At 40.0% G+C, this 25,290-nt stretch overlaps 1 protein-coding gene across 4 annotated transcripts in view; it reads left to right on the top strand.

The window, feature by feature from the left end:
• The window catches only part of fgf14 (fibroblast growth factor 14), a 130,374-nt gene that overhangs the window by 2,377 nt on the left and 102,707 nt on the right, over positions 1–25,290 (top strand). The gene's annotated exons all lie outside the window — the stretch shown is intronic.

The following is a 25,290-nucleotide window of genomic DNA, read 5'->3' as shown; positions in this document are numbered from 1 at the left end:
CAGACTAAGGTACTGTTGAAATCAGAACAATTAAACCTTTATTGTGTCTGCATATGTATGCAGTTAGTTGGCTCAAATGTATCACTTCATACCTTTCAGATCAAGAGGCTTTTAAAGTGATGGACCAGGAAGCTTTTGCCAGCAGAAGGCATTATAAACACTGTCTTGACCTTTTAAATATAGAAACAGACATTAGAGACATCTCAAGGGATACTTCTTACTTCTTTTGGAGTTGACCCTGTTCCGCCGCTATCTACATGATAAAGTTATAAAGTATAATGTATATAATCTTTAATCATATCATATGTAAGGGTGTTATCAGCCCCTCTTGTTTTTCCCCTCACCTGCACCTTTCTTTGTGCAAAAAAACCCCCAAACTATTCTCTATACAGTTCCCCTGGTTCATGGTGGCAAAAAGGTTAACCCTAACAAAATCTGAAAATCTGTCTTACCTGATATATAGAAAGTAGTTTCAAAGTCAACACAATTTTCAGCTAATGGATGCTAGAATAGGTAACGACTCTAAGGCACTATACTCTCAGCTCTGCTGCTCCATTAATGCTGCTGAGCTACAGAGGAATGGATGCTTTGACTCGGAAATAGGCTTTATCCCTCTAAAAGTGGCTCTTTTGATGACAGTTTTGCGCACACATGCTGCACTTCCTCCTGGATGCAGGAAGTTTGTCCCATTTTTATACTCAACCCATACAGGCCTATATCCCAGATAGATCTGCGCTATGAAATGGTATAAATAATGAAAGATGCAGTCTTTGCAAGTTAAAAAAAGACCCACAGTGCCGTTACATAACAGTGGTATGAGTTATGAGGATAACAAATTAGCGGAGTGAGGGCTGAGTACAGTAACATGCCTGACTAATCGACTGCAGTAAGTGAACACAAATGCAGATTTACAGTATGATTTGTCCTCTTAAATGTAACCTCAGTTTGTTCACAACTATAAATGTTTTCCTGTTTCCCTTGGCAACTTCACCTTCTCTTAACATCACAGCTTCTTGGTTACTGGCAATGTTCCTCTTCCTTTTATCTTGGTTCAAAAACTGTAAAAACAATTCCTCTGCAGGTTATTTAACCTTCTTCAAATTAGATATTCAGGAAGTCTGTGTTTGACACCATACTGTGCATGATTTTTAAGGATACTGTATTTTGAAAGTGAAGAATATTAGGCTCCAGTTTTAGAGCTTATTCTGTGTGAAATGTATGGATTGTACATGGCTGTTTTTTGGCCACTTTGTAACAAATCATATTCTTTTTAATGACTGGTCATACAATCATGTGGTAGACTGTTGAGTGTGATGATGTGTGCAACAATAGTGAACTTTCAGAGACTGGAAACTTGCATAAGGCAGATAATGCAACTCAGTGTGTATTTCTTTTATGTCATTGTATACATCTTATTGTTGCATGTTAATGCAGTAGAAAATGTGAATGTGAGCATCTCAGAAATATGAGATATAGGCTAAGCATTAGCTGCTGAACACAGCTGCATTCAGGAGCTAATGTATGTTGTGATGGAAAGGATAATGTGAATTTGACAAGTCCACAGTGATTTTATTTCAAAACAACAAAAGCTTCATTAATTAATTTGTGACTTTTTCACAAGATGACTGCACCTACTACTGTGTGTAATAAAGGGGATGTGATGCCACATTAATCAGTTTTCCTTCAGTCACTTGGGGCAGAGCTCCACATAAAGCTAAAAATTACAGACATTTGACATATTATTGCCTGTTATGTTGATATGGCTAACATGTAGGCGAAGTATTGCCTGCCAACACATCCTGCAGACGCAGAACTACATGAACATTCATTTGGAGTCTTGTTTCTGGCCACCCAATGAATATTATTATTAATCATTGGGTTTCACTCTTCTTGTAGCTCAGTTTTGGTCTCCAATGTCCAATGACTGAGGCAAATATCTGTCTGTCTTTCACCAGCTAACTTTGTGTGTCTGCCGTTTAGTAAGGGGCAGTTTAGAGTACAGTGGGTTTATTAGAGCTTTTCCACTGAAAGTAGCTGCATGCTGCTGTAGATGTTACTCATATAAAATATTGATTACTGCAGCTTTAAGTCATTATAATAAAATGTACTTAAGATACAAAGTTCAATGAAAGTTTAAAGAATATCATTATTCATCCATAGATACAATTGATCCAAAAACATATGCAAAATTAAGTCTTTTTCAATATAAAAGGGTTAAAAATAAACCTGCTAAGTGACATGTGTAGTACTGTATCTCTGAATATAAATGATGAGCCAGTTTGATTGCATTCACAGTCACTGAACCTGCCAGTCAGGTAGTGCAAAAAACTGCACCCTCCAGTGTGGAATAAAGAAGTTCATGAGGAAACATCCACCTCATGTCTGACACTTAAAATAACCTGATAGTATCACATTATTGTCCCCGTACTTGTTGCATTTTATTCTGGTACAAGTAGTACAAGATAATCTTATATCCTTGTCTTAACAACGACTTCTACAATCCGCAGAGCAGGTACAGGATAAATACAGCGTACAAGAGTAGAACAAAGTAGTTCACTACATGGCAGATCAGCGCCTAAAGAGGGGCTGAAATAGTTGAAATATTGATTATCTTGTTGGCACTGCAGGAACCAATCAATTGCATGACCGCACATGGCTGCACGTTTGGGTACAACCTCATGAGCACGACTATGTAACTGCACTGTTACAACCATATAGAGTGCATCTCACAGCCATGAGAGAAAGAAAACTTGGACAACCACATCCAAAATAAAGCTCTTCAAATCACCAAAGGGGTCAAACTGAACTGTAAAGTAGCCGTGGAGAGCTCAGCCAGGCTAAAAATGGAGGGTGCTTTCATGATAAGGCGGGAAATATGTTGATTATGACAATTCTCTCTGGACAGGAAACTCCCTGAGAGATTATTATAAAAGGGCGTGATCTGAGAGTGGGCTTTATTTTAGGCCCTGTGCATCATTAAGACATGTGTGCATCGCTTCTGGGTAAAGTTTAGAAGAGGGCGTGGGGAGAAAGGCCAGAGGAAGGGCAGTGGTGGCAATGCCAAACGATGCTTGGCATGAGAGTGACCACAGTAGCATTCATTACTAATATCCACTCACTTATTCACCGCTCCATTTGACTCACAGGCCCTTCCTCATACTTTGAGTGACTACTCGATGAAGGCACTTCTTGCCTTGTCTAAAACAAAACTGATAACATCATACTCATCCATATTTCAACCATTTGCCCTCATGACAAATGTTTTCATAGATCTCATTTCATAACAGACAATAAGACTGCGTAGATGATCTCTGAGCTTTTTTGGTTGGTAATTGAGGGGAAAAAAAAGACTTCTCATAAGAACAGAGAATGCCAGTTTCCAAGTTGAAACGAGCACCAAGAGGTTCATTAAAACATGAAATCAATGCAAAGTTAGTCACATCTCTAGTTGCTCCTAATAATTCTGAAACTCAACAAGGTACATCGACCATCTATGACCCTGAAGTCTGGTGGTAAGAGAGGCGGAGGCCTAGAAATAGTACAACATATGAAGGGAGTGAAAAGAGGCTTTTGATGGACGTTCTGTTAGCAATGACAAGATGTCACCTAATTGTAAACGTAGTCATTATCAGGGGACTATTTTACTATTCGGACTTTTTAAAAGACTGTTTTTGTACCATTTCTACTTTTACATGTACAGTGCACCATGAAGATAGATGAAAGGGGAGTGTGTGTGTGTGCTTGTGCACATGTGTAGTGGTAGATAGACTGGAGATTCTCACTAAACTTTTGCTTTTTGAGTAACTATAGCTTGCTTGCACCACAGGGACGTGGTATAATTCCAAACACAAAGCAGCTAACTAATGTTTATGGGATTAGATACAAGCTTTTTTCTTTAATTTCCCAAAACTACAAGTTTACAGGACAGTAACACTTCTGCAGCTGAGTAACAAGCAGGCAATAGGAATGTTAACGTCGACCTTGTGTTGTAAGCATCCATGCCCCAAATCCATATTTAATGATAAATCAGAAAAAAACATGACTTTCCTTCTGCTTATCCCTCGCAAATTATCGACATGACATGTTGTTGTGAGAATGTCATTCATAGCCTACAATAGCCTAAATAAACTTTGGGAGCACATCAAGCGCCTTTACGTAAAAAGGAAGTGCTTTGGACCTGTCTGATTGGATTGAAATGTAAATTCCCGTTTTATGTTCATTTTACCTAAAGTCTTAGAGTGGACGGGAATGATTGAAACGCATTTTTACTGTAAGTTTCGCAATATAGGGGCATTTACGGGGATACGGTGATTCACGACTTAAAAAGAATGTAGAAGAAGGGTAAAGTGTGTGTGTGGGGGGGCGGCGGGGGTCAGCAATGGCCCTTTGGACCCCCTGCTTCCAGCGCCCTTGCACTGGCCCAGTGTCATTGCCCTTATCTGTCTGCAATAATGAATACTGTTAGTCACAATGGATTTTAAAGAGCAGTTGGTTATTATGTGTGTGGGATTTCTCAATTTGTTCTATTGGTCTTTTGCCCTATTAGTCACAATGTGGGTGCACTGGAGAGGTTTTGGAGCCCTGCGCTAAACATCACATATGGTGTTGCATATTAGCAGAGTACCAGTGAGCAGGAAATCAAAACTGGATGCTAATATGTGCTGAACATATCAACTGTCCTGCATGCCTGTGTTTTGTATTCCATGTGCAGTATACACACACAAATACACCTACCCATTCTGACAAAATTTATATCTGTAAATTAATCCAACCCAGAAAGTTGTTTAATGGTGTTTATAGTGTATTGAAGCTGTTGGAGCACAGTGCCAAACATAAAGTAGTTCTGGCCCTTCAACTCTGTGCCTGGACATAAGCGACTGTGTTGCAGACAACTTGAAGGAGGGCATTCACTGGGCAAAGAGAAGAGTGGTGATGAACACAAGCTGGCTACAATTTGTTTACATGCACAGTTTGTGTTTATGTATATGTGAGTGTGTGTAATGTTTAAATGAAGTCTTTGGTCATGAAGTGGTTCACAGCAGCTGTTCATTTGCGAGCGAACACTTGCTCTAAGCAGTGCCAAACACGGCCCACTCTCCTTCTCTGATTGGTAGACATCTTGGCTGTGGGCATGCTGGGTGAAGGGGAGCGGATGGTTTTAACTCTGCTACTGAACATGGACATAAATGTGGTCCCAGTCTAAGCATTCTCTGAAAGCCTTGGGCATGACTTGGACAAATGCACAAGTTCCTAAATTAAACTACAACAGGCTGATTATGAAACATAATGCTTTTTACATGAATAACCAAATGCAATCGTTTTGAACAGATTGAACTGTAGAAATGTTTTATTATATTGCAAAACTAACCTCAAATCCATAGAATCACACTCCTGTATTAACAACACTGTTTTGAAATCAATAGTCCAAATAGATTTATTGTTAAGTGATCTTCAGTTGTCCAAAATTGTTATTAACTAGTTGAAGCACTTAATGTGTTTTCACTGGCTAATTGACATCACTTTCAGTTCATTATTGTCCAGTATTTTCATCCCCAAACAGCAAAAGGCAAATGGCTTAAATATCTTCTCCTTTCAAAAGAGCACATTAGAGTACTTTATGCTGTCATGTGTGGGCATTTATCATTTCAAGTTAGCAATTAATACTGAAAGGAATGCTTGAATTACTTCAACAAAGCCCATCATGCTCACTGTAACCTTTTAAACTCTTTACACTTTATTTGAATATCTTCAGTCTAATCCAAAGCGTAGCACATGTGGCTCATTCATTCATAGATTGCGCTCACTACTTTAAAGGGTCAGTTCACCCAAATTAAAAATATACTGTATGTGTGCAGAACTTGTATCCTAAAATAGTCAAAACAGCCTGTGTTATCAAACACCTCTTTAAATATTTTCAGATCGTTTATGAATCCCTCCATGTATACCATATATCTCCAAATAATAACACCCATTCATGCAATCTTCACACTCCCCCATGTGCGAGCCTTTTAAATGTGCACAGTAAAGCCACAGAGACCATGAGTAAAACTGGAACCAGTCCATTTATCTCAGTGCATCTTAAATCAAGTTATTTTTCGCCATCAGGAGAAAAGAGGCTGTTAAAACTCACAGGGGAGCCACTTCCTGCTGGCCACAGCCCGGGCAATCAAAAAGAAGTATTCTAATGATCCCTGACAAAATTGTCAGACGATATCCTCCAGGGTGTGATGATACTTTACATTACGGTAGACGGATCGATAGAGAGGATGACATGAGAGGCATCTGCGGAGGGAGAAAGCAGGAGAGCCTGCGGTGCACTGCTCCGACTTGTGCTGATTCCAGCGAGTCCATTTGACCTCACGGGACACGTGTGGAAGTATACAGCACACGCATGGAAATATCTTTAATTGCTTAAGTAACTACGTATGTCTGACGTGGTGTGCTGTGTGTGTGTGTGTATGTATGTGTGTGGTCTGGTTAAGTGTGTGTGCACATTTAAAAGTCTTAGCGGCCACACGTGTGCATACTCTATCAGTAACGAAGAATTGACAGCTCCCTCTTAAAATCAATAAGACATTCTTTACAGTTGGCCTTTTAAACAGTGACACAGCAAAATGATGCTGCTGTGTAAAGAAAGTCAATCTGGAAACATTTTGTTTCAAAGTGGCCCACATCCCTGAGGACTGAGGACACAGACAACTGACAAGACCTGGGTGCCACAGAACTAGGTCATTAAAGTGGATTAATGCTGTAATTCAGAGACGAACACACAACACAACCCCACTAATGAACCCCTCCAGTCTCACATCAAGCTTCCTGCGCTGTGGTTAATATTGTTTACACAAACCTCGGCTTTTTGTCTGTTCCACTCACTCAACGTTACATCGGACAAAAGCAGCTTCTGATAATAACGCAGAGTTCAACTGTAATGTGTCATCAGTTGTCCACAAAAAACATGACTATGAAAAAATGATTATCTCAAGAGTTGTGAGATGTACATTTTGCAAACATAACATGGCAGTAATACATATCAAAGTGTTACGTGCCAGTTTTGGAGGTAATTTGGAGAATGGATGGATCAATGAGTGATCTAATGCAACACTGTTTCATTATGAATCAACCTTTTCCCTTAAGTTTATTTACAGCAAATCACTATGTAAGTAAAATAACTCAATACTCATCCTTCACAAATTCAAAATCACAGGATCAGTTCTAAATGGGTCGTTTGCAGTCATTACGTTGGTTATTTGTTTTTCTTTGTATGACAGCCTTAACGAGGATGACTTACTGGCAAACTGTGTCCAACACCTGTGGGTGAGCTCAATACTGAACAACTAATGGGTCCACTTTCAAACACTGGCAGACCAACTGACTTCTGCCATTTGTGCTGAGAGGGAGTCACGCTGACAGATCCAGGATTATTAGATCTGAAGTACGGAAAACACATACAACAGAGGGACAAAAACACTACGGGAGCCAAATCCAATATAAAATGGTTTCGGTGGGAAAAAAATGAATTTTGCCTTTGCACAAACACACACATACACACACACACACAACCCCTACCTAGCAAGGCAGGTATGATTAGGGAAAACAATGTTCTCCTCCCCCTTTAGTCTGTGATGGAAAACCTTTAAACCCATGGAGAAATGGAGTCACACAGTGGTAACAGTCGTCATGAGCAACACTTACTGGCCCTCGGTCCTCAGAGATGAATGAACAGAACAGAAACATAAACACACAATTTTACACATGAATGTTTTGTCAAATAAATGACCCAGAATTTTTCCCTTGAAATTTGTACCCTGTAATTATATATTTACTGGCGGACCAAATAGTTTTAAACATACGTTTTTCTACCTTGCAATCTTCTGCATTAACTTCTATGGTGAATACATATTTTCTGCTGCAATTGTTGGATTGAATTCATTCAACCTGCCGAAGTAATAGATGATCTGTTGCAGTGCCCTATAGGCTGCAGCTCTGCTTTAGCAATGCTTGACACACACACTCACGTAAAGCGTCCCCATCAACCATATTACAGCAGGTGAGTTTTAACACCTGTGTGCGCAATTACTCGATTAACATACATCAAAGCTGCAACAACTTAAGGCGCCGGGAGCAAAGAAATGACACATCGAGTAGAAATTGAATGAAGACGAGTGATGTATATGTGGACTCTTTGACGTGCGGTGCACTAATGCCCCGCAAACGCACACGATCTACTTCATACACACCGTAATTTCCAAGAATTTAAGCCGGTATACGGCTTGTGACAATAGTCTGAGTCGGATCATAAAGATTTCCGAGAGCATCACTGATATGACGGCGCAGAAACCACGTGTTTACGTAATGGAAAGCCAATCTTTCAATTTAACCCCTCCTCCCCGTCTATTTCTAACAGAGGTCCGACGCTAAAAGGAAATTCATGCAAATGTTTTCGTACAGGCGCACCGTACTTTTGGAGATGCCAGTGGCGTGGCGCTGAAAACGGCTTGAGGAAAATACCCCACAAAAAGGGAAGAAACGCACACTCCAGGAATCACGGACACACACACACACACACACACACACACACACCAAGAAACCCAAGTCTGGCTTCAACAGAAACGTTGCAGTGTGGGACTGTAAGAGATGAAAACTGCGGCTGGTGTTGTCTGACCTCACCAAACAAGCTGGTTTATAGCAGAAACGAATTGGACTTGATCCGGCAATGTGGTGTTTTGTTGGGGCTATCATTGCAGCAGTCTGTGCATAGGATGCATCCTCCCTTGGCTTTTGATGCTGTGCAGATCCACCCTCCTCTCCTCAGAGTGATGAACTAATAGGCAATGATTTTCTCCTCGGAAATCCACCGTGTTTTACTGTTTTCACGTTAGTTCTGTTTGTTTACTGGCGGCCCGTCTCCTCCCGGTGCGACACATGCAATTTACAGAGTATATTTTCTATTATCGACTAGTTGAGGAGGCATCCTTTATACGCCAGAAGAAGAAAACACACCGTTATTACGAAGTCTGACAGATACTGAATATTTTGCCACGTGAATGAAAACGCATAGGAGTTGGATATACCTATTTTTCTATGATACAATTGGCAGCCTTGTCCTGGAGAACTGATCCAATTGTGTTATTATGCAACCGCAAGGATCTCATCTATATCTGGGTGTTTAAGCCACTGGATTGCTCTTCGCCCAAATCAATGTGGTTTCTTTGGAACATTTTCAGCAAAGGAACGCATATGCTGCAGTGTCTTTGTGGCAAGAGTCTTAAGAAAAACAAGAATCCAAGTGGTAAGCTCATCACCATTATGCCTACTCCTCCGTTTCGTTGTGAACCGGCGTTGTGCGTGCGTGCACGCGTGAGTGTGAGTGTGTGTATGTGTGTGTTTGTGTGAGAGAGCGAGGGAGAGTGTGTGTGTGCGTGTATCTGCGTTATTCGTTTGTTTGTTGTAATAGTGATAGATCTGCAATCATTTATGCAGCGAGTGGATCATGCAGAGGAGCTGGGAGGGAGGAACAACTTATTCTGTGCAGCTACTATCGGCGAGCCCAGGTTTGGGGACGCGCAGCGCACATTACACACACACACACACACACACACACACACACAAAGCCCCCCCCCCCCCCCCCCCCCCGCATCGCCACGGCACCATGATCTCCTAACTTTTTATATAGCGCTCTCACACACTCTCACACACACGGGCTAGATGTTATTTCAGCGGATCAAATCCACGCATAGTTATTCTGTCCAGCGTGATTCCCTATAACCAGATTATTCCATCCCGGGGCTTACTGCAGCAGCATTCCCCCCTCTGCAACACCACTTCTCGATTAAATGGGCTACTCGCTATGTCTTTTTAGCAAGCCAGCCGGAGGAGACAGACTATTCTTTCATGTCTATCTCTCGGCTGTTGCAGGCCAGTACTCATCAAGCGGGTCTATAGGGAAACATGATTTTATATCAGCACTTGAGTTGATTTAGTGTTGAAGAAGCCAGGGGCAGCTGAGGTGCGAATAGTGCATGTCGAAGGGCTCCACTGCACTGATGCAAATCCTGCACCTGAGCAGTCGACATCGTTTCGACTGAGATTCTTGACTTTTTGTGTGTGTGTGTGTGTAGTATGTGTGTGGATAATCAATGCACAAGCCGATGCCTTCACTACCAGCATTAATTATATGCTGTTTCTAATACAATGCAACACATTGCAGAATGAACAATGTTTATTTCAACAGGCTGTTGTAGGTACGACAGAAAAGCCCCAGGTGGACAGCATGTAGTGCGGGCTACTTGTTACCTCATGCTGAGGGTTTGAAGATGATGTGCTCAGCAGCAGTACAGTTCCTCGACACTGCAGCTGCAGTATATCATCATCACACTGTAGCGGGACCAGTTTGCCTTGCTGACACTGCAGGAGCAACGTCAAAACATTGTCTACTATCAGCTATCGTGGACGGTGGTTAACCTAGTTTGGTGTGAACAGAAACAATTAGCTTCAGCGTGTCTCTCGATTTCTATATTTTAGACGTTCAAGTCACAGAGGAGCTAGCTTGTTTCTCTCTGAGACAGATACACAAGCTAAGCTTTGAAAACCTTGCAGGTTGTTTGACAACACTTACAACTGATTTGAAGACATTTCTAAATTCTTCCAAGACTTTTCAAACATCAGGACTAGAATTACTCAAAGGTCTGCACAATTAAGACTATTTTTAACCTATTCAACCCCCCCAACACCATCACCACTACCTTCTTAAGACAAGTGTAGCTTGTAGCAGGAAACAACAACAAAATAGAAAAATGAATTATCATATTCATGTTAATCTAGTTATTTATACATATGTATACTGTATCTATATGTTTATGTATATTTTTTTCTATTATTGTATATTTTAATATATAAATTGTGCCAACGCATATTTTTCCTAGCAAGGAGATGCGTCACTTGCGGCTGCCATCTATGTTTGGTTTCAGAAACAGCATCACAACTTGGAATTGAACATATTTTATTCAGTGTAGCAGACTTAATATCTTTTAGTCAGTATGGTTAAATGACTCTGAGGAATCAGGAAATGTCTCCAAAACTTTTCTCAGTGTTGTCAAACAGCCCTTTGTATGTGTGTATGTGTGTGTGTGTGTGTGTGTGTTTAATTTAGTTGGTATTAATCTTTTGCAAAAAATGGATAGCATTGCATGAAATTATCGGTGCACACGTTTAAAAATGCTGATTACATGAGAAGCACAATCTGGGACCAAACCACAGTAGAGTATAGGGTGATAACTGACCGAGGCTCAGTGCTGCAGCAAGACACTAAGTCTGTATTCAGACCAAATCAGGCATTTTGGCGAATATGCCAGTCCTCCCATTCATTTGAATGGAAATAGTATGTTCAGGCTGTGGGGATTTTGGCTGCAGCGGCACCGCACCGGCCTGCAGCGAAAAAGTTGATCCAGAGTCAACTTTTGGAGAAACGCAACCTGACGTCACGCTGCGGTGGCCAATCACAGTCGGAGATCAGACTGATCAGAGCTGTGCAACCCTGCCATGAGGGAGTACAAAGACATTACTCAGAGGAGGGGAGGACGTTTCTCTTTGTTTGATAACTTTAAAAGTAAAGTTGGACTTCGCTGTAGGCTTCCCGACTCATTTTTTAAAAAAAAGCTCAGCACCATGCAGCCAATGGATCAAAGTTGAGACTTGCTGTCAGGTGTCTGAAATTTGAAGCCATGTGGCTTCCAAAGTGAGAGTAACCCAACTTGTGGAAGCTCATTATTGAATTCACTTAAACTGATGGTGCTGGCACAATATGGTCAGGAATGGTGCCGATGCAGTAAATAGAGCTTGTAGAACACTGGAAAATGAAGTAAAGACCGATATGCAGACTGTGTCAGTGGGGTGCTTGTAAAGATGCCAACTAATTGAACATTAATTGTCAAATAAATCCAACAACAGATTTGTTTAAGCTATGGAGGTCCCTTGAACAGCTTCAGAGGATTTTCTAGTATCTTTTCGTAGTAGGACGGAGAATCCTCTGTGTGGCCCTCTGTCAGCAGAGGCAGGTGTTTCCAGTGTAGTGCTCACTAAGCCTGAACTGCAAAGGCCTAGATATGGTGCTCCAGCTCTGTATTTTTAGTAACACAACATATCTGAGAGAACACAGAAAGACTAAGCCAACCGGACTGTATCAATAAGACTGTCAGTCTTTGTCAACATAGACACACTCCCAACTTTTGACTGGCACCGTACATCACCAGGCCATCTGAAGAGGTTCAGAGGAGAGTGTCAATTCTTTATGCGTCTTGTGTTTTCTGTAATATTTGCCTTCTGTTGGTAGTATGAGGTCATATGTGTGTGGAGAGTTTGTCTATAGGTGCCTGTCATTATGTGTTTCAAAATTTTTAATAGCTGAAAATATAAGGTTGACACAGCTGTGTTTGTAGTCTATATGGAAACAGTTTTCTTCATAAACAATTCTAAACAAAGAGCGGAAGCTGCAACCGGATCAAAGCTACCATTGTTGCAGAAGTACAGATTGGAAAGTAATGGTATAATCATGTCAGAGACTTGTTTTCCAGCATCATCGCATTTAAAGTGATACATCATGGCTTACTTATTAGGTGATTTAAAAATTCATGCTAGTGCTTTTAGAAGTTGCATGTTTGTCAGCCTTCAGTGTTTTCTCAGAGTCATGGTAGATATGTCGTCAAAGTATGAAACATCTCATTTCTTTGATTCATTTTCACTTATTTCTGTTTGCAGTTGTTCATCTTTCTCTCCAGTATTATCCTTAAAACCTGTCCGCATCCCTTTGAATTTTACTCACATTGTGACATTCATTTAACGTACAGAAAGAGGGCAAGTAAGTATTCATTCTCAAACTAAGTGGTAATGCATTAGTCTCAGCTGTAGATACATATATATAACATTTCTTTGTATAGACCACATTGTTTTACATAGAGGCCAGATGCCATGAGTGCTGTGTTTCTGTGTGGCTTAATGGGTAGTGCATGGCACAAACATTACACGAGTTAAGGCATCTCCTCCCTTTGGAGTCATCTGCACTGAACAAGTTGTCACTTTGCTTCATGAAGCTGTGGGTAAGATAAACCACCGAGAGATGATGTAATTAAAACGTTGGGTCAAAGTTGTAAACAGATCTACTCACCTCCTTAGTGCATACATGGCAGTTTGGTATTATATAAAGACTACACATCCACTTTTAGCCCTTTTACACAACTACTTCCCAATAAAGTCTCACTAAGCCTTTAAAGTCACTGAGTAGTTAATATTCTCTCAGCTGTGCTACTGTTTTCCAGCAAGATCTTTGTCTCATCTATAGTAGATTGTCCTTAGGGTTGGTCGTCGAGTACAACTGCTGGCCTACCCTTAATTCCCACTCTCATGTCCCAGCATGGCTACACGGCTTTGAGTGAATATACTTCATTAAGTCAATTAAGTAATGAACTAGCTCAGTGGAAGGGATGGAGATACAGTAAGTTTCACCCTGCAGCCTGCATGTGTAGCAGTAATGGTCGTGCAAATGACCGCATAGCTGTCATCTTGAAACTTTATAAATGTCATTGAACGGCACATATAGCCACGATGAACGACGGCGGTCTAATGAGGGCATTTGGTGGTAAACGTTAAAGGAGAAAGTTATGTCATGAACTGCCATAAGTAATAAAGCCGGACGTTTGATCGGAGCCCACTTACATATTTTGAGCTTTGTAGGTTTCGTGAAGCGTCGAATGCTGTAAACGTAGACGGCGAAGTGTATCCAGGTTTGCTGAAAGAGCAGAATTGCAGTGGATGTGTGAAGTCAGTAGGTGGCTTCCTCAGAGTAGCACAGCAGCGGCTCATTGACAGCAAACTGACAGTACAGGTCACAGAACACCCAGGCATCCACGTGATGATGGTTCATAGCGTATCAAGTAAAACGCAACTCTATGGTGTGTGACAGAGCCAGGAGGCAGATCCAGATGCTTCAGCAGTGTAAGGCTATATTGTTCTTGTTTGCTCCGTGGGTATACAGAAGCTTTAATGCTCTGTCTTGACCTCACACTGAAGCTGCGACCTGAGATCATTTATTTGAGTCTTTGGCATGGTCAACCATCTAATCTTGTATTGGCACTAAAGACTACGATTAGACTAAAAAAAGACTACAATTTAAATGTTTGGATTTGTGGCATCTGTGGATTTAGATTTGTGGTGGCTCACATTATGTAAAATCATAAAAGCTCTGAATAAGTAAGGACATAGATAAATAAAAGGTACTTGTTTGGACAATGTCATTTTCTTTAAAAGACTTAAGTTTACATGATCTACATTGTTATAAACTGTATTTGACAAGTTGATTATGGGGCTGTTAATATATTTTTAACAACTACTGCCTTTGCATTCAGCATATTTAATGACCCTGTGATAAGATGAAATTTCATCTGTCTAGATGTTGTTTGCTGTCATATCAGATTTATGAATCTCTGTGCGTAAAATATTCTTTTCACTGTGCGCTCACTATTCGTCGCCGAGTAGAGTGTCATCTGAAATTGCTTGTGCATTTTAATAACTAGATTCTGCTGCTGGTGTCCTTTCTGCATGCAGTTCTGGCCTCAGATCAATATGAGAGCAATACATCTCCAATTCTGTTCTTTCCAAAAAATCAAGTCTTTTAAAGAAGAAAAAGGGGCCAGAATTTTTGTACAGTTAAAAGTTGCTTGATTCATTTGTGTACAATACACACACTAGTTTAATTTGTGGTAACAAAGGAAAAGCACTGTAATTAAACGGGATGGGTACGATTCAAACAACTCCTACAATTAGAATAACAGCAGGGTTGGCTAAAAATATCCTCCTCCAACCAGCGTGGTACGTTGCTAGGTTTCATACAGAAACATTGCAGTAAGTTTCTAAATGGCTAAACTGCAGTATATTTGAGAGTCCACAGCTGACAGTGTATTCATCCTTATATTGCAATTAATATAGGGAAAGAGGATGGAAGTGTGGCATTAATGTAAAGCAAAATTTTGTGGTTGTCAAAAATTATTTTCTTCTCATGTAAAACCTCAGAAATGCTGTGAGCGAGTAATCGGAAAGGGATGGCGCTGTGTGTCACTGCAGTGGGTCACAAGACAACAAGACACATTGTTTCACTCTCATCTTTTTTGGGTGTGATAATGACAGCAACATCATCAGTTCCACAGTGGATTAATTTGCGTTGTCTCTATCCTGCTCTTGAGAAATATGACCCGCAGGGGTGATGAGATTCAAGTCCCTGACTGCCATTCTACCTCCTTCTGAGAGACAATCAAGTTTACATACAAATCAACTCAGATGATAAGGTGAATGTACTGTATCAGTATACATACATACAGAGAGAGGGAAGTAGGGTGTACAAGGGTAAAGGGATTTTTAAAAACTAAAAAAAAAAACAACTGAATTTACATGAAGCATCCCCTAGGATGCTCTAGATAGTTCCCAGATGCTCCTGTTTGCAGTGGTGAGAGGGATGATGGCCCATGCGGTCCTGGCTGGGTGCCTTTGAGGGTGACTCTGGCCACTGGACCTGCAGGTGGATGGTTTCACAGGCCGTACATCGAGCTGCTCTCTGTTCCCTCAAGGTTAGGCCTGATGGGACTCCACTTGAAGAAGAGGCACCATGAAATGGTTTAGTTCTCTCATATATTCTGTGATGGATAACATCTTTTCATTTGTCTTATTTGGTGGTTTGTTAGTGAAAGTGTGTGTTTATGTGTCTGTGTATAAAAATTAAAATGCCCTGATGTGGTGAAATGTTATGTCTCTTACTCTAGTCTGTATGGCACTTGTGGGGATGTCCTGTGTCTAATTTCTCTCCATTCTCTCTGAGAACTGAGTCATTGTCCTTTTTAAGAACTTAAACTAAAATGGTAATTCTGTATGTAAACATATCAAGTCATCTTTATTTGTATAGTAACTTTCATACACAACGGCAGTTCAAAGTTTAAAAATACAACAATTAAAAATGAACACCAAATCAAACACACACACACACACACACACACACAGGCACACACAGTAGTGGTTGATGTGATCTGATATGATACATAAGACAGTAGACACGACTGAAGGACAGGATTCAGTTTTACTAGAGAGTCACTTGATATCCTGTTTTTGACCTATTCTGTCTGGTCTTTAAAGCCAACTTGTCTAATCTGATCCACTTTCTGTCAGCTCATAGGTCAATATGAGCTTGTATACCAGATAATAACACAATGAAATTGTCAGTCTTTCCAAATAGAAGTAAAGCATTGAGGATACACTTGTGTTTCAAGCTAATGGTGTAAGCAGGCTACCTTTTCTGTCATTTGCACTTACAGTAGTACAGTGAAGACATTAGAGATAATATTGTTGTTTCGAACAAACTGTGGTAGCCCTGGTAACCACTTTAAAAGGCTGTATTGTTGTTTGGTAGACCATCTAATGGACTTTTCATTTCCTGGAAAATGTATTAAAACATTTCAAGCTAAAAAAAACCCATTTCTGTTTTGTTCAATGTTGGTGTTGAAGAACATTATCAATTTTATATACACAACATTTATAAAGCAGATTGAATACCTGCTATATTTGTTACAACCTTGTTAAAGGCCAGACAGATATCCTCAGAATGAAGTGCAGGTAAAATGTGAGTGAGGAGCGATGATTAGTTGATTGCTTTGTGAAGTGAGTCATAGACACAGTTTGCTACCTGCGGTGTGACAGGTTGCTGTGAAGAACATCATGCGGTTGAATGAGAGTTACAACGTGATTACTGTGAATGATGCTGATTTAGCAAAATTAGACGGATGTGTTAGTGAGTGTTTTATGTGTTTTTTTTATTAGGCGGGCTACATGCCATATACAAAGCATAATCAAAGCAGTCACACTGAGGAACCTCTGCTAACAAATGCTTGAAAGCGTTTCACACTTTTTTCCTTGCCACAGTTTCTGATGGCAGCTTTGTTTCTGTGGCTGTTCTGAGTTATGTTTGACACAGAAGGGTGAAATTGGCCATTTGTGGATGGGAACTGACACAGTCTTGTCAGATTTGAAGGAACAACTTTAGATAGGGTAATAAATTGTTCCTCAATTGTCAGTTTTATGAACTTTCTTGTCCTCAGTCATTTTGAGTCATTTAAGGTGAGTGAAATTTCTTGTTAGGCCATGAGTGATATGTTGACTGTACCCTTAAATGTGACACTGAGATCAATGTCTAATCTCACAACACTAGAAATTACAGTAAGACGACTTTAAACACAATTTTACTGTATGTGAGAAACTGTAGAACTTGAGTTAAGATAGATGTTACTGTCTGGACACCTTTGAAGTGACTTTGTATTTTGTGTCATGCACTATTTCACCATATGTTAAAAATGACTATTCTTAACCAGGACCAGATTCCAGGCAAACAGCAGAGACCCCAGGAAGTTTCTGACCTCAGCCCAGAAATAGACAAGCAGTTGTAGTTTTTAGACCTCAGTTTTTGTATCGATTAAACAAATCAGATATAACATGTAAATGAATGGGCTTTAGAAGTGCTGGTAGGTAGATTTTGTGACTTTTTGACAGAGCCAAGAAAACTGTTTCCACCTGTTTCCAGTTTTTATGCTGAGCTAAGTTAGCCAGCTGCAGGCAGTGGTGGCTTCAGTCATAGTGTACAGACATGTGAGTGGTATCAATCTTCTCATGTCTAAAACGCATTTCCCAAAATGTTGAACTTTTCCTTTAAAGAATGGCTCACAGCCAAGAAATAGTCAGACACAACCCCCTGTAAAACAGCAACATGACAATTTTACACTTCGGTTTTTGTATGGATTAAACAAACAAGATAGGTGTTAATAAGTGAGCTTTAGAGGTGTTGGCAGGTGGATTTTGTTACCGTCTGCTTCTAGTCTGTATGCTTAGCTAAGCTAACAGGCTGGCTGTAGCCTTATATTGACTGACTACGAGTACGGTATCAGTCTTCTCATCTAACTCTCAGCAAGAAAGCCGATAAGAATATTTCCCAACTTATCGAACTATTGCTTTAAGCTTCTTATAACAGATTAATTTCAAGGACTTCCATAATTTCACTGACCTCACTAGTTTATACAGTAAATGGCTTTACCAAGGACATGCTCAATCCTGATAGCTCCATTCTTCTCCAGGAACACCGGGAAATTCACATCACATCTCAAAATAGTAATCACACAAGGATAGTAAAGCCTGTGCTTTTCTCCAACTTGATTTTCTGCCCTGTGTCTTATGGAGGCTCTATAAATCATCTTGTAATTTGGCTCATCCTCTGCCCTTAATAGCAGGAGCTGTGTGACATATGCCCCACTTCAGTGAGTGAAGGTGCGGCATTGTGTGAGGAGCAGAGGTGTAACACAAAGCAGGTTCTCTCTAACATATGACACATCTTAACACACTACTTCCAGGATCTCAAAGGACCGGATACATAATAGCTGCTGTGGAACTACTGTGATTTTCCTGGAGCTGCTGAGCTCCTGTGGGCTGACGCACAGAGTAACTCTGATTCACAACGAAATGACAAAGTGATGAGAACGATAGACAGAGAGAGCAAGTGAGAATAGCGCAGTTAGACGATGAGGTTATTGATTCACAGGACCAGAAGTTTGAACAGTTGTACAGCAGAGTTGACACAGATGGATGCACCGTTTGAAGTTCATCATTATTACTAAAAAAAATGCATGGTGAGGTGTCAGAAATGCCTCTGTGTACAACTGATGTTAACATTGTGAAAGTGGATGAGGACGGTTTTAATGGGTGTGTGAAGGGCTTTTGTCTCCAGAGAGAGCATTTGTCACAGGGTTCAGGGTAAGAAGACACTGCTGGGACATTTCAGTGTAATGTAGTCAACATTGTCAACTACAGGTACTATGTTTGAAATTGAAATAATCAGCACAGATTGATATTACTATGTAATATGAAGAGCATACATGGCATGTTGACGTCCTTGTCTACTGTAACAATGTAGTCATGCTTTCTGGCTTTAATAGGGAACAGACGTTACTCACTCCGGGGGCGGATATTGTTATAGTAGCAGGTCAGTGTCAAGTTTTCCAAACTCTGCATCATTAACAGAGCATCAGTAAAAGTAATGAAAGGTCAACTCTGAGCGCTGGTGCAGAGGTGTGTGAATTCGCATCTGTCATAAAACATTTGTTTTAATAACGATGATTTGCGGTAATTTTAGAATTAACAAAGACGACGACAAACTAGATATACTCTCTTTGTAAGGGAGGATGTTCTTTCAAATGATTTCTGACAGTAAATGCTTTGACTAAAGCCGAACCTCAGAAACCTGACACAGCAGGTGGCAAGCTTTCCTCTGTGTTTGAGATCAGTGACTCACGGACAAGAGTGTTGTCCTCAGGGATTGGTAGCGAGAACCGGAGTTAAATTGGTAACAACTCCTGACTCCTGCGCAGTTGTTGCTGCTTTTAGTATTTGAACGTCATACATATTTCTCTGAGGTCCTTAGTTTTATTATAGTCATGTTTATCTTGATGTACTGTATTTTCACTGAAATGAAAACAAAACTTCCAGGCAGTTTTTTTGTACTTTTCTCCCAAAAATAACATTTTTTACTGGTATTGATACCTGCCCAGCTGTCCTCCATGTTCTCTTTTTACACTCTTGCTGCAGCCCTTTTCCTTTATTCAGTGCAGTAACAACTCTTAAATAATCCTCTCACTCACTAAAAAATCCTATTTAGATTGAAAGCTGACGTGATTATAGTGGAGATGTTTTTAAAAGGAGTAGTTAGCTACCACTGAAAGAAACCTGGAGAGCTATAATTTTAGCTATACAAGTCAGCATGACACAATCTGAAAAGCTCCATGGTCTGATTGTCTACATGAGGGGCCCAAAGTGGTCCCCAGTGACATAAAGCTGCTCTGTATTGACAAGGCTCAGTGATGAAAAATACCCATATTTTCTTAAAAGGACAGTTTAAACTAATTTTCACCTTCTCATGCATTCAAAATATCCTGCTATGAGAAGCACTTTTCACTGCAGTTAACTAGTAAACTATACCGTGCTTGCCACAGTCATTGACTACATAGCTCCTCAACAAGGATGTAGATGTCAGAATTCCATCCAGGCTGCCAAAATGGGTGAAATAGCCCAGGTTTTAAAGTGTTCCCTTGGAAACCTATGGTCAATGTCAGCTAGCTGCTTAGCCTTTCATCTATCACACACAGGTTTTTGGTGGCTCTTTGTTTGGTAGTGATTCCTCTCCTCTCCTCTCCTCTCCTCTCCTCTCCTCTCCTCTCCTCTCCTCTCCTCTTCTCTCCTCTTCTCTCTCCTCTCTCCTCTCTTCTGCCTCTCTCCAGTATTATGCTGGATCTGGATCCAACCCAAAGTAGTGTTGTGGTTTTATAACTTGCAGAGATATGTGTATTACTGTAACACCGTAACATTGATTTATGCTCGTGTAGAAAACAAACAATTTAACACACTATGAGTGTATCTAAAGCTATTTCAGTTTTGTTTCCTATATAGCTCACCAGAGCCCTTGGAACAGTTCCAGTACAGTCACACTGTAGATCTAATGGATCAGCTTCTACTGCATAGACAGCTGCACCACTGTAAATGGTCTAAAGGTTAATGGACAGACCAAAACCCTCCAGGTAGCACTCACCTATTTATTTCAAGTCATGTCAAGAGTAACATGCTAATGTTTCTTCCTAGAAGAGAGTTTTATCACAGTGTCATCCAAGATGGCTGCACAGTGATATCTATCCATACACAACAGTAGTCGGTGCCTTTATCCAGGAAAAAAAAGTCAGTTTAGTTCACTGAAGAGTAGACGTTACTCACATTTTCATGCTAACAATAAGTCAGGTGTAAGTTATGATTTATGGTGTAATTAATAATGTTATACTACCTTCAACTGGTATAAATAATATGAAAATGGGTTTTCAAAAGGAAAAAAGATTTCTGTTATGCTTTTCTGAAAGTGTAATTAATATTTACTCACAGAATATTGGTTGGTTATTTGTTGAAGTGACATTATAAATATTTCTTAACAAATACTGTAACAAATAAAACATAATTGTAACAGTTGCTACAATTTAGCAACTAGCAAAAGTAGCTAGGACTACTTTTGCTAAAATACATGTAATCTCATTTATCAGCCACAGCTGTGTACTGTTGATGTGTGTGCATGTAAACACCATGTAGTTCAGAATATTTATATAATTGTGAAATTAGTGATATTATTTGTATGTACATTTTCAGTGTTTTTGGTTAGATAAGCCATTGTTTTTGTGGAAGTTTAAAAGTACTAACTAAAGTAAAACTTGTCATGAGAAAAGAACATATATTACGTTCACACTGCATGCAGAAACAGGAAAAAGGCTTCCCAGAGTTTGTCTGACTTTCCCTCAAGGTGATGGGATAGAAAGGTTCACTTTTTCCCTAAATGATGACGAAAGTGGCAAATCAGGATAATGATATTACAAAATCCTGGCACAATTACAAGTCAATTTTAAAATTCTTCTGTGTAGACCGGAGTGATTGGACATAATGTTTGCACACGAGTGATCCTGTTGTCCTGAGAGCAACATGATGAGGACAAGCGGCAAAACCTCATGCTTGATAGGGCCTGATAGAAATACAAAATAAAGGAAGTGGAAAGAATACTGATGCAGATCAAATGAAATAAGACCAACAAGTACTGTAGAAAATGAAGCTGACAAACCAATGAAGTGTGTTTGAAAAACCAAATAATGGCACAACTCAAAAATGGGGAATTTGGTACGACACAAAATCAACATTCATGGAAATCATTAGTTTCCAATATTGTGATTTTTATACAGACAAAAAGAAGAGAAGCGTTGGACATGGGAGGACTTTGATTGGTCGGATCAATTATATATCATTTCTAAAATTTTTGGACACTGTCGCTGTTCTGTTTATTTGTACTTTCAGTAATAATAATGTGGAAAAAAATGTGTTTCCAGGCCATCATCTGTGAGTGAGATATGATGCAGTTGCATTAGCATGTCACTGGTGCTATATGGCGCGAAAGTTGGGTCATGTTCCCTGTGGCTCTGATGACAGGAATGTAGCGTCTTTAACCTTTATCAAACACACCAGACTGAACATATTGGTGTGTGTGTGTGTGTGTGTGTGTGTGTGTGTGTGTGTGTTTGTTATTGAGCCACCGTACGTGTTACTACAAATCATACAGCCAGAGGCACACTGCTAAAGTGATGGCTTTCTGCTGTTGTACCGCTTTAAAACAAAGAGCTGTTGTAACGTTTAACACTTTTATTAATATAAAACATAACCTCGTCTTGGCACCACCTCCCTTTTTGGTTAGAATTTGTTAGTGCCAGGAGGAAGCACTAACCCTTATTCAATTTAATTAATGAATCAGTCTCATAAACGTAAGTTCTTGTCCCAACAGTGACCTCTGTTTACTGTGCTCAAAGAAATCACACAACAACTTCTTAGGATAAATGAAGACATTTATTAATAGCTTAATGTCTTGAGGATAAATGATAAAGCATACGATATTAAATAAAAAGAATAATAAAGCCTATAAATGATAATAAAATAAAATAATAAAGAAAAAGCTTGAGAAATAGTGGCTCAAAGTGTGTGACTCAACATATTGCAACGGGGAATGCTAAGGGAAAGGTGATTAAACTTCTCTAAAGAAATTGTCTTTTAATTTATTCGACATCAACTCTTGATCACGCAGCCATGTTATGCCTTACTGATGATGAGTTTCGTTGCTGTGGAGATGTCGTCTCAGCAAGTCTAGTGTTGTTTTGGCGGCAGGCTGTAGGCTACAGCTTGGTGCGTTGTGCCCTCTGATGGGCCGGTTTGAGTCTTTGCGGTGCAGTGGTGTTGAACCACTGGCAGAGAGGAGTGAAGCCGTTTCAAGTTGCTCTGGAAAGAGTCTTTTCGGTTTAACTCATAGTTGGCCGACTGTTGCCCACAAGTAGGCAGAAATCCAGTTTCAAGCGTCGCTATCTGCTTCCAAGCAACAGTTTGAATGAAGATTTCAGGCTTCGGCTAGCTTCTTGTAATTTTACCTGAATGTCGAATAAAGTTTAATCTGACTTCACTCAAATCTTTAGCAGCGTAAACTTCAAGATTAAAATACTGTACGCGGAAACACAAAAACAACTGATCCTGTTTCAATAAAAGATTGAAATACTCATATACTTGGTTGAAAAACAAAGAAAAGAGACATCTTAATAAGAATTGTCTTGGCTTATGAGTTTTTTGGAGGCTAGCTCAGAGGGAAAATCCCTCTGAGGTTGTCTCTAAGTTTGGATAAAACAGGTGGAGTTTTGGGTGTGTTTTAAAAGTTTTTGTGCTGAATTACTGATGAATATTCAATTTCTTTGTTTCAGGGGAACTCTTACAGTGTGGTTGACTTTGACATGAGATGGCAAAAACCTTTTCTTACGCTGGAGAATCAAGTTTTGAGTTTTAAACGCATAGTTCACACTTCTTAGTCACTATGTCCGAAGACTTCATATCACTTTGTACCATATATTGTATTGTTTCCATTCAGGAAAACAGTTCAGCATTATATATTCATTTCATAATAAGTCCATTTGGCAGCGCACCACTTAGCTGTAACATGCTCAAAGAGACAGAGCGCAATTAAGTCCCGCCCACCCCGGAGGGGAAAACAATTCATTGCTCTCCATTGACTTAGTATTGACTGAAGGCGCCTCCTTGTCACTTCAAAATGCCTAAGAGCTGCTGTGTGGTGGGACGCACTACCAACAGAGTGAAGAACCCAGAACTACGTTTTTATAAGCTGCCAAATTGAAAAACTGAGTCCTTACAAAGACAAACGTGGATAATGTTACAGGGCTGTGTGCCTTTGGGGGAAGAGACAAACCCGACCTGCGCTGCACGGACAGCCTGCAGCTCAAAAACCTCCAACACATATATATCTGGACACACTGCTAGTCACAGAGAACACACTGGTTGAAAGTAAAAACAGAACAGATATGTAATTGAACGGTATGTAATGTTTTTAATACATGTTTCACAGAATAGCTAACCTGCCTTTGGCCGAAATACTAACTGCAAAAACAGCCTGAATGGGAAATGATTTGTTTACAAACTGTAGTTGCCGTATCAGCTGTGAAAAGTGTTATGCCTGCCTGTTATATGGTGGCGTTTGCTATACAGTTAGGCTATCTCTACTGTAGACGTGATGTCAGCCCTTGCATTTATGTATTGCATCTTAGCGTATACAATGTGACGGGTTTCAGCATATGCTATAAACTACCTTTTCCTATCTGGTAGACGTAGGGTGCTAAAATAATCCTTTGACATGCTGAAATCTAATGTTTTTAGCGAGCTACAGGCATTTTGTTAGCATTTCAGCCCTTGATTGCATATTATGGCGCTGATTGTTTTCCCCTCCTGTGGGTGTGGTTATCAGCATGACGCGTTGCGCTCTGTCTCTATTGATGTAAGCTAGCCAGCTTAGCCAAGGTAGCCTGGTTAGTACTGTAATGTCGCTGCTAATAGATAAACAAACGACAGACCCATAACAGTGACCAAGTGCAACACTACTATTAAAATATGCACCGTTATCTCCGTAGTGAAACAATACCGCGTCTCCCCGATCCCCTCCCCACTCTGTGATGGTCAGCTTTTCCCTCCACCTTAGAGTGAAGCCATTCAGAACAGCAACAAAAACACAATTACAATTACAGTTTAAGTAGAAATAAAACACAACAGATAGAGGATACAAACATCAAACACACAAGGAAGAGACTAAATCCAGCTCCGATGAGTCAGTTGCAATTTTCAGTTACATGGACATTTAACATGGCTTTAAATTTTCCCATATAGTGTCATATATGACATCATTAGATAATTAATACTGAAGCATCAGTGTTAGAGCAGCATGTTACTGTCGTAGCTGCTGGAAGTGGAGCTAGTTTCAACTACTTTATATACAGTTAGACCATAAATCAGCATAAACAGCTGTCAGCAGGTGTCCTGACTCCTTGCAAGAAACAGAAAGGTTGTTTTCCTTTTTCCACTGCAGCAACTAAACTGCTTCAGTAATAGTTTCCACTGCAGCACAACTAAACTGTTTCAGTAATAGTTTTGGCCAATGAGCCATTTTTGGATGTTTGCATTTTTCAAAATTAAAGACCAATTTTTTCTACTGTACTGAAATTGTACTGAACCGTAACCCCAAAACCGAGGTACATACTGAACTGTGAATATTGTGTCCTGTTCCATCCCTAAGAGCGCAGTCAGCTGGGTCTGCTTCTTTCC

Source organism: Thunnus maccoyii, chromosome 11 (genome assembly GCF_910596095.1).
Source record: "Thunnus maccoyii chromosome 11, fThuMac1.1, whole genome shotgun sequence".
Classification (NCBI taxonomy): domain Eukaryota; kingdom Metazoa; phylum Chordata; class Actinopteri; order Scombriformes; family Scombridae; genus Thunnus; species Thunnus maccoyii.
This window is presented reverse-complemented; position numbering and strand designations above follow the sequence as displayed.